Source organism: Mus pahari, chromosome 2 (assembly GCF_900095145.1).
Source record: "Mus pahari chromosome 2, PAHARI_EIJ_v1.1, whole genome shotgun sequence".
Lineage (NCBI taxonomy): Eukaryota > Metazoa > Chordata > Mammalia > Rodentia > Muridae > Mus > Mus pahari.
Window position 1 is genome coordinate 43,334,826 of NC_034591.1, and position 9,286 is coordinate 43,344,111.

Genomic DNA, 9,286 nt, shown 5'->3' on the forward strand with positions numbered 1-9,286 from the left:
TCAGATGGCACATCCACGTAATTCTCTTTTAGAACCAATTTGGATGTTTACTATAATTCACACTTTAATAACTAGGTTTGTACTTTAGGTTATTAAATCATAGGTTGTTTTTTTTTTTCCTTTGGGAAACATCTCTAGAGTATATGCTAAGTTAAACATGATATACTTGACTATTAGATACATTGTAAAGTTGCTTTTTGAAGAAAGCAAGAGTCTTACAATGTGACCTGCAGCATTTGAAGGCGTTAATTTTCCTGCAGCAGCATTAATCTTTATCATTTGCTATAATCATTTTAAGTTTTATATGTTAAAGCTATATTCTTTTCAATATAAAGTTCTATACTTAAAATGACAGCCATCTTACTATGCATTTCTAGTCATTTTCATGGGCTATAGAATCACTCCATTGAATCTATTAAAACATTTAACAATTAATTCTACTAAGTGTTGTCACAATGAAAAATGGTTTTGATCATGCCACAGTGTGAGAACACAGTGTATGACTGGAGCTGTGTGAGATTTCTGGGAGCTTGTGACAAAACTCCAAGTAACCAAGACAAGAGTCTTATAGCCTCGATTCCCCCCATGGCATGGATTGTTCTGGAAAGTGCTTTTGACCTTTCCCAGGTGTAGTACACAGGAGTGGCCTTTGCTCCAGATTACCCATCATTTTACTTTTGTTATTCAAAAATGTTTCCATGCATGGGTTGTCCTCAAGTGTATACAGCCCAAACTCATGTGAACTTCATTAATTTGGACTTGTTTAGCCCCCTAGAATACCCTCAGAATAGAAACTGTCTGATGCTCTGAATAAAGTTCGCTCTTGCAGAAGGCTTTTTTTTCATCTCATTTTTAGGCCCCAGGTTTACACTGCCAAGTAGAACAGTGACAGCACACCGCACTCACTCACTTACAGACTGTTGTCGACGCTTCTGCACAACAGTGCCAGAGTTTTCTTCAGACAATTAAAAATATATCCCTCTCCCTTTCCCTCCCCCTCCCTTCTCTCCTCCTGAACCAAGTTTGTTTGTTGACTTACTAATTACAAGGCAAACTGAAAATATTAAACATAACCCTCTGGTGATAAAAGGAGGATAGAAATATGTTACTTGACCCATGGTAGATAGATATGTTCCTGGACTCATGGCTGAACAAAATTATCTGACAAAAAAAAAAAATCCCAAAGGAAGAAGTGTTTATTTTGGGCTTATAGTTCCAAGGGACACAGTCCATTGTAGCAGGGAAGTCAGGAAGGCGAAAGCAGGAAGTGGCTGGTCACTCACAGTCAAAATCCAGAGAACACTTGTACTCAGCTCACTTTCTTCTTTTTGTTCAGCACAGGACCCCAGCCCCTGGTGAACACCCACATTTAACATTGGTCTTCCTGCCTCAATTATCCTAACTGAAATAACAGCCCACTGAAGTGCCAGATTTTCTTCTTTGGTGCTCTACTTTGGTGGTAACCAAGGTCTCAATTCATCATGATGTCTGACATTAGAGATCTATTAATAGAAGATAAAAGGCCTTCTAGCTGGGAAATAGGTAAATTAGAGTTTCAGAGGAGAATAGAATGGAGAAGAGAAAATGCTTAAAAACATAGCAGCACTCTATCCAGAACATGGCTCTTCTTCTTATCTCAATCAGGGTAAATCAAAAGAAATCCACAGTTACCCCTAAAACTAGCACAGATGAATCAGAGATCCACACAGAAAAGGAATGAAAAGAGATATCATATATAGGTATATTATAACAAACCTATCTATCTTCTCATACTTGCTTGTAAAAGCACAAGCAGAGAAAAAATATTAATTATGGTCCAAAGCAATAAAAAGAGTTGGAAAAATCAGCAATGTCTTCAATTGTGAGAGAAAATGATCATCAGCATATCACTGTATACTCAGCAAAGCTTCCTTTAAAGGGCAGGGTGAAAGAAAGGAAATTTCCAGATAGAAATATTCATTAACTATTGGCTCTTCCATACAGGAAATTCTGAAGAATTACACTGTAGGTCATAGTAAAATTGTTTCTAATTTTATCAACCAATATAAGCAAATTTTGATTATAAAATATTAAAAATAATATCTAACAATTTGTATTGTTAGAAAACAAACTATACAGCTGGAAATCAGATGATATAAGCTCACAAGCAAGGAAGGCAGAGAAGAGCTAAGGTTATCTAATCTTGCATGAAACTTTAAAGGTTCAGCCATGGACCTGGTACAAGTTCAAATACAACTGTTTGAAAATGCAAACTATTGGGAGAAAGAAATATGCAACAGGGAACTAGAGGAAGAAGGCACTCCAAGTATGTGACAAAAGAAATGTAGAATCAAAAGGTAAATGTTAATATACTTTTATTAGAATGCATGCTAATAGTGAAGAGACTAAACTCACTAAAATATTACCACACTAAAATAATAAGTCAATTCACACTAAAATTTAAGAATATAGAGAAGCCAAACCTGGAGAGATGGTTCAGCAGTTAAGAGCACTGACTGTTCTTCCAGAGGTCTTGAGTTCAATTCCCAGCAACCACATGGTTGCTCACAACCATCTGTAATAGGATCTGATGCTTCTGGTGTGTCTGAAGACAGCCACAGTGTACTCATATACATTTTTAAAAAAGAAAAAGAATACAGAAAAGCCAAAAGTTCAAACTCATATGAGACAAACAGAAAAAGAAAGTGAAAATAATTGTGTAAATAACATTGACACAAAATCAGCACTAGTTATGATAAGGGCCTCTAATAATGTTCACAGGAAGACTGAAGAATTTCAAGATTGACTGTACATTGTAAAACAACCTCAAAACAAAAAGCAAGACAGACAGAAATAGAAAGTAGATCAGCAATGGCAGTCTCTACACACCAGGTATATCTAACAGGCAAAAGTTGAAAAGGAATAGAGGACATGTACCACATAGGCTCTGCGTCTACTAACTACTTGAGGTAAAAAAACAACAGGAAACATTTACAATTTTTGAAGCATCTTTAGAATTTTGACATTTGACACATACTTGGCCATAAATAAAATCCCTACAACTTACAATGTATTGGCAACTCACATAATAAAATGAGGTCTGAGCTCAAGTCTCGAGAATTTAACGAATGATCAAAATTTCTTGAAGGGAATCTTAAACATTTTCTATACAGAAAATTTCCAATATGCCATAAAAGCAACATTTAGGAGAATATAGAGTCTCAAACCCTTCATTGAATGTATGATCTACCATGAATTAGCAAGGTAAGAAAAAAAAATGCCTCAAAATCAAGGAAGGAACAATTAAGGGAAAGAAAAAAAAAATCTATGACAAGGAAAGGACAGGAAGTAAACCTCTGGGGCAGAGGGGAGATGACTAAATTTGTCAAAACCAACAGCCGCAGGAAGTATGGAGGACAAAGAGTGAGCTTGAAACCATGCAAATATGAAAATGAAAATTAGCCACCCAACCAATACTACACTAGGTTAAGATGCACTTAATCTATTAGATGGAATTTATCTTGTGATAAATACTTGATGCCATCTCATTGAAGAGGAAGGAAGATGAGCTGCTGTTCCATAGAATTCTGGAGAGCTATTCCCTAGAGCCAGATTGTACTTCTTAGTGAATAGACAGTGGGTAGCAGCCAGATGCTTCACTGTTGGAGAGAGAAGTGACAGATAAGGATGAAGGAAAAGCTAAAATGAAGGCTCTTGTCCCAGGCGAGCAATGGAGACCTTGTTGTTGTCTACAGCTTACTTGATGTACCTAATGTATAATAAAACACCCCCTTCTTGCAGGCTCTTTTATCCTGAGCTTCAGAAGAATCCCAAAGTTGCTTAACGTGAACGGAAAACAGAGGACACTGATTATCTGACGTCAATAACTGTTCCCCAAGATGCAATCTGTCTCCCTCCCTACCTTCATGGAAGGTTTCTTTCCTCCAGCTTTAGCTTATGGTTTTGTTAATCTTCTGCTCAGTCTACAAGGGTCCCAAGCACCATGGTGAAAAGAAGCTGCAAGATTCTAGCAAGTCACTTCTTCCTGAAGCTTTTTAATAGAACGTTCTGGCAATAACAGTGTTCAACATTCACCCGTGCACTTGCAACTTCTATAACAAGACCCCCAGAAGCTCATGTACCTAACTCAGCCTGCGTGGTGAAAAATCAGAAGTACAAAACTTTTCCATCGTCATAGCTCAGCCACAGTTGGAGGTCAAACAAGTGACATGCATACAAACATTTCAAAAGTCAAAAACATCTAAAATCTAAAACACTTCTTGTCCCAACCATTTTGTGCAAGGGGTAGTAGACTTACACAGTGTACATTAAAAAAATGACCTGATACATCAATAGTATCTGATTACAAACAAATTGTTGGCATAATTTTTATTGATCTTTTTGAGAACCAAAGCAAGTAGGTATTGTGTTCTATCTATGTATGTATCTGTTTGATTAATTTATTTATTTGGCACATGAACGAGTAAGAGGTGTGGCTCAGAAAGATTAGGACCATTTGTTCAAAGCCAAAGGGCTGCTAAGTAGAAGAGCTAGAGTCTTTGATTCCCATCTCAGTGCTCTTAAGATATATCAAGTTTTCCCTTTCCCCTGAGCTTTTTATCTTTGTGTTGTTTAAGAGTGCATATTTATCCTACATCATGTTGAACTAGGTTGGACCGGTAAAGATAATGCTGAAAATGTGAGATTAGAGCAGATTTAGGGATGTTCTATATTTTCTCAGAAAATGTAAAAACATCATATGACTCATATGTGAAAGGCATTCATTCATTCATAATACCTTTTAGCTTTATGTATTTAACACGCAGGCTGGAATCTGTCAGATGAACCATATTCTGAGGGAAACGCTGGTCATGGTATTTGATCTTGCTTCCCACTCCTTGGAAGTGAGCCTCTACACTTAAAATCCAGTTGACATTTATATCTGAATTCTTTTGACAAGGTCTCATGCATGCCATGCATGCTGGCCTGCAGCTAGCCATATAATATAGGATGATCTTTTTGTTTGTTTGTTTTTTCGAGACAGGGTTTCTCTGTGTAGCCCTGGCTGTCCTGGAACTCACTCTATAGACCAGGCTGGCCTCGAACTCAGAAATCTGCCTGTCTCTGCCTCCCAAGATCATCCTATATTAAAGGTGGGGCACGCCTTTAATATAGGATGATCTTGAACTCCTGATCCTCTTGTCTCTTCCTTTTATGTGCTAGGAATACAGTCTTATAATCATTTCTTTATGCCATATACCTAGTAGTGAAAATTATACTCTTTGATTCATTGTCTATGATTTTACTAAAATGGGTATTCTTATCTCTGAAATTAGAGTGGAGAGGCAGAGATATAATCCCTGAAGTGACAATCAAGGTGAATGTTAGCATCTATGAAAACAGAAGCATCAAAATCTAATGATCTCACAGATGCCCATAGGAAAAAAAGGGTGGTTTTTATATGTACTACAGCCGCATTGTCCACTTTTACCTCCTATTGAGAGCCAGCACATCAGGGCTCTCCTTTGAAAGTCTCATAGCAGATCCCAGGTGGTTTTACTAAAGGTAGAATTATGGGTGACTATATTGTAGGTCTTACATTAAATTGGGACATAAAAGCCATTTTATGCTGTGGCTTTTGTTTCACCACCCTTGGCTTGAGATACAAACTTGAGGCGTATAAACACACGTCTCAGCCTCGAACTTTGCCCTCAGGATGCATTGCCTCTCCCATCTCTGTTCACCTTCCCGTCGGCCCTCCGCGAGACCTTCATTGTGAGAGGCTGTGTTATTCACCGGTGTGTGTGGTTCTCTTGCTACAGGAGTGGGCTGGTTTCTGTCCTTGACTCACTTTTTTCTTTCTTCTTTTCTTCCTTCTGTCTTCCTCTGTCTTGGTACCAGCCAGGCCCTTTCTGTTTGTGTCTATTCTTTTATTTCAGAGAGCTATTCAGTGAAGATGCGGCTCACAGAACGCACACACCCAGCAAGCTCAGCACTGCATGATGGGAACGTGCTCTCTGAAAAAGAAAATAAAAATCACTCCAGACGCTGCTGCTGCCGCCGCCGTCCTTCACTTCAGCTAATAACAAAAGGCGAGCTGTCTTCCTTTTGAATTTGTTTGTCTGAGGCAGTTTTCAGGTAACGAACGAAATGATTCTCCGTGTGCCTTGACAGATGCAAGAGTGATCAGAAAAATGCCGACGATAGACGGCAGGAAAGTTGGGACCCGACACTCACACAATTCTTAACAAAACTCTATACATCAGGCGTGGCAGATGTGCACCATGGTAACATATTCTCCAGAAAGAAGCGATGGCACTAGAATATCCTATTAGCAAAGAAATTAGTAATATAACCACACACATGTTGCAGAATGTCTGCTTAGCAGGAGGTAGAATGGCTGGACTACAGGATGTTTTGTTTTTGCATTTCTCCTTCCTCACAGCTTACGTCATTCTCGGCTGGGTGGTCGGGAAAGTGGACAAGGATGATAGCAGTTGATACTGATAGAGCCCCTATGTGTATCCAGTGTCTTGACATGGCCGTCCCTGGTCTTTCACACCCAAGAGCTCTGAACTCCAAGAAGGTTCAGTTGTTTTCCAGTCCAGTTAAGTCTTTCCAGTTTCAGAGCCAGGATTCCAGTAGATATATGTGGCCCATTTTATTCTTGATCACGGGAAAATGGCATCACTGGAGCAGGACATCTCCGAATGGTGGTTTGGGGGCTGCAAACATCCCAGAAAAGCAGCAATCCTCAGCTTCTTTGTGATGACATCTGGCTTGAGCGGAAGTTCGAACTTCCACTTCCTTTCTCTCTTTTAAGTTGCATCCACCCAGATGTTGAATCAGAGACCGACTCACTGTGTATATTTTAACTTTTTATAAAGTGGACTTAATGGGAAAATTGAATTAAATATGCAGGGATATATAAACACACTCTATTACAAGTTGCATGACCCAAGAAGCCCACACCCACTCTAGAGTGTGGGCTACTGTTCTCCTATGTGTCTCTCTCTCCTTTCCTAACACCCTACTTAAATATACACTAAATTTGTTTCTTAATAAATGCCAACTTTGCTTCATAAAATTACATTATCATTATGAAGAAAACAATAGCTTTGTAGAATAAAGGTAACTATAGCAACCTCATATTCAAACCAGGTTTCCTCTTAGGCAGTGGCAAACACTCCTAGGTACTTCAGGAGCTTTACATTAAAATATGCATCAAACACACAAATTTGGGAGCCTCATTAGTTGAATCTCTCACTCAGTGTTTGCAATTTAATTCCACCTTTCAGCATCAATAAGTAAAGTAATCTCATTATATAATTGTCTTCAGGTTTGCTTCCAGGAAATCACTCCACACATCTGTGAATACTGCCCAACTCTGGGATGAATCTTAAAGTCCAGGGCTCAGGAGGCACTGCAACAGCTATGCCACAGTAACTGGCTTTGGCAAAAGAGCTCTTGACACTGTCTGTCAAGGAAGAGCCATCTAAGTCCCCCAAACCAGCTCTCCAACCTCACATGCATCCACAGAGGATTCAGTTTGGGGAAATGTAAAAACAAAACAAAACAAAAAACAAAAATAAACAAACAAACAAAACAACAACAAAAAACAAAGAATAACAATAACAATACAAATAAACTACAGTTGGTAACATTTTCCTACTATTCAAGCAAGCATGGGCCTATAAACAAGTGATAACAGGAGAAGATCCCCCCACCCCCAAGAGTAAAAATCAATGTTATTTTACTGTGGACTGACAGATGCCAGCAGTAGAGATTTTAGCAAAGTTTCATTGTACCTACAATATACAAAGCACTGCATTAATGAATGAAGAGAATAGCTTAATGATAATAAAATTTTAAATTTAAAAATAGGATCTAGTAGGGTAGAGGCAAGATGCATGTTTAACATAGGCACACTCATGAGAAACAGCTCAGGAAAGCAGCAGATGAAAGATTTGTAGAGTCTGGATGAGCTATATAAGACATTTTACAAGAGTTTTTAGGAGGCCTGACTGCAAAAGACCAGGAAAAAGGGAAATATCCCACAGAAATTAGCAGGCTTTATGGGATAAGCTCCTATGTAAGTTACTTTGAAAGACAAGGATGGAACAGAGATGGGGAAGACAACTCAAAATTTATGGTGTTTTTTGATTGGATATTTTTTTTTATTTACATTTCAAGTGTTTTCCCCTTTCTAGGTCTTCCTTTCAGAAACTCCTTATCCCATCTCCCCTCCCCCTCCCTCTATGAAGGTGCTCTCCCACCCACCCACTCCCATTCTCCCTCCTTGGCATTCCCCTACAGTGGGGCATCGAACTAGAATGGGAATTACTTAAGAGCTTTGGAGGGGTACATGGTAAATAGGTCACTAATGGGATCTATCCATGATGATCTATACAAATATCAATGTATCTGTGGAGACTAAGAAAGAGCGAAAACCCAAAAAGGGCAGGATCGGGAGAGATAACTAGAATTAAAAATGGAGAAATTTGTGTAATATGCAGACGAAATATTGACAGTGACAGCAACCAGGTCTAAGGGAGAAAATAAAAATGTCAAGTTTGATGCCATGAGGCCATTAATGGAAGAGCCGTAACCCCAAACAATGAATTCCTTTGTTCACGGGGTGCTTATCAGACAGTTATCTTATATCAGGAGGATTTCCAGCCACAGACAGAAATGACAAGAGTTTGCCCAAAGGCTGGATGAAAGCTTAGGTTTAATTTTAGATATGGAAGGTTGACAATATTAGCAGAACATTCCAGATGCTAAATATCTGCAGAGACCTGTAGCTTTGCAGAAGAGTTGGGTGGGAATTATCTAGAGGGCACAGTGGCAGCTTTGGAAATGGAAAAGAATATGAGATAACAAAAAACAAACAAACAAACAAACAAACATCAAACAAAAAAACCCAAAAAACTTCAAAAGAAGAAACTAGGCTTTGGAAAGATTTTGCAGCACACTGAGGAATCTGGAGGACCAAAATGTATCGGCAAAGGGATGGCTTTGACAATATACATCAATATTTTTTTTAATATTAATATAAAAGTTTTTAAGTGTCTTACAATTTATTGTATGCTTCACTTCCAACTATGATTTATGACATTGCTTTTCTTATCGATGGGTACTCTGGAAAACGTGATGAAACTGAACCCTAGGAACTTAGTTATTAAGTATCTATTTGAATCAGGATGTTCTGAACTCTGAGTTCCTTGAACACTGTCATTCTGTAAATAACCTGAAACTTACCCAGGTTTGTGGGAAGAAAAAAAAAAAAAAAAAAAAAAAAAAAAAA

At 38.3% G+C, this 9,286-nt stretch overlaps 1 protein-coding gene across 12 annotated transcripts in view; it reads right to left on the bottom strand.

The window, feature by feature from the left end:
• Positions 1–9,286, bottom strand: part of Cadps2 (calcium dependent secretion activator 2) — a 518,996-nt gene that overhangs the window by 127,608 nt on the left and 382,102 nt on the right. The gene's annotated exons all lie outside the window — the stretch shown is intronic.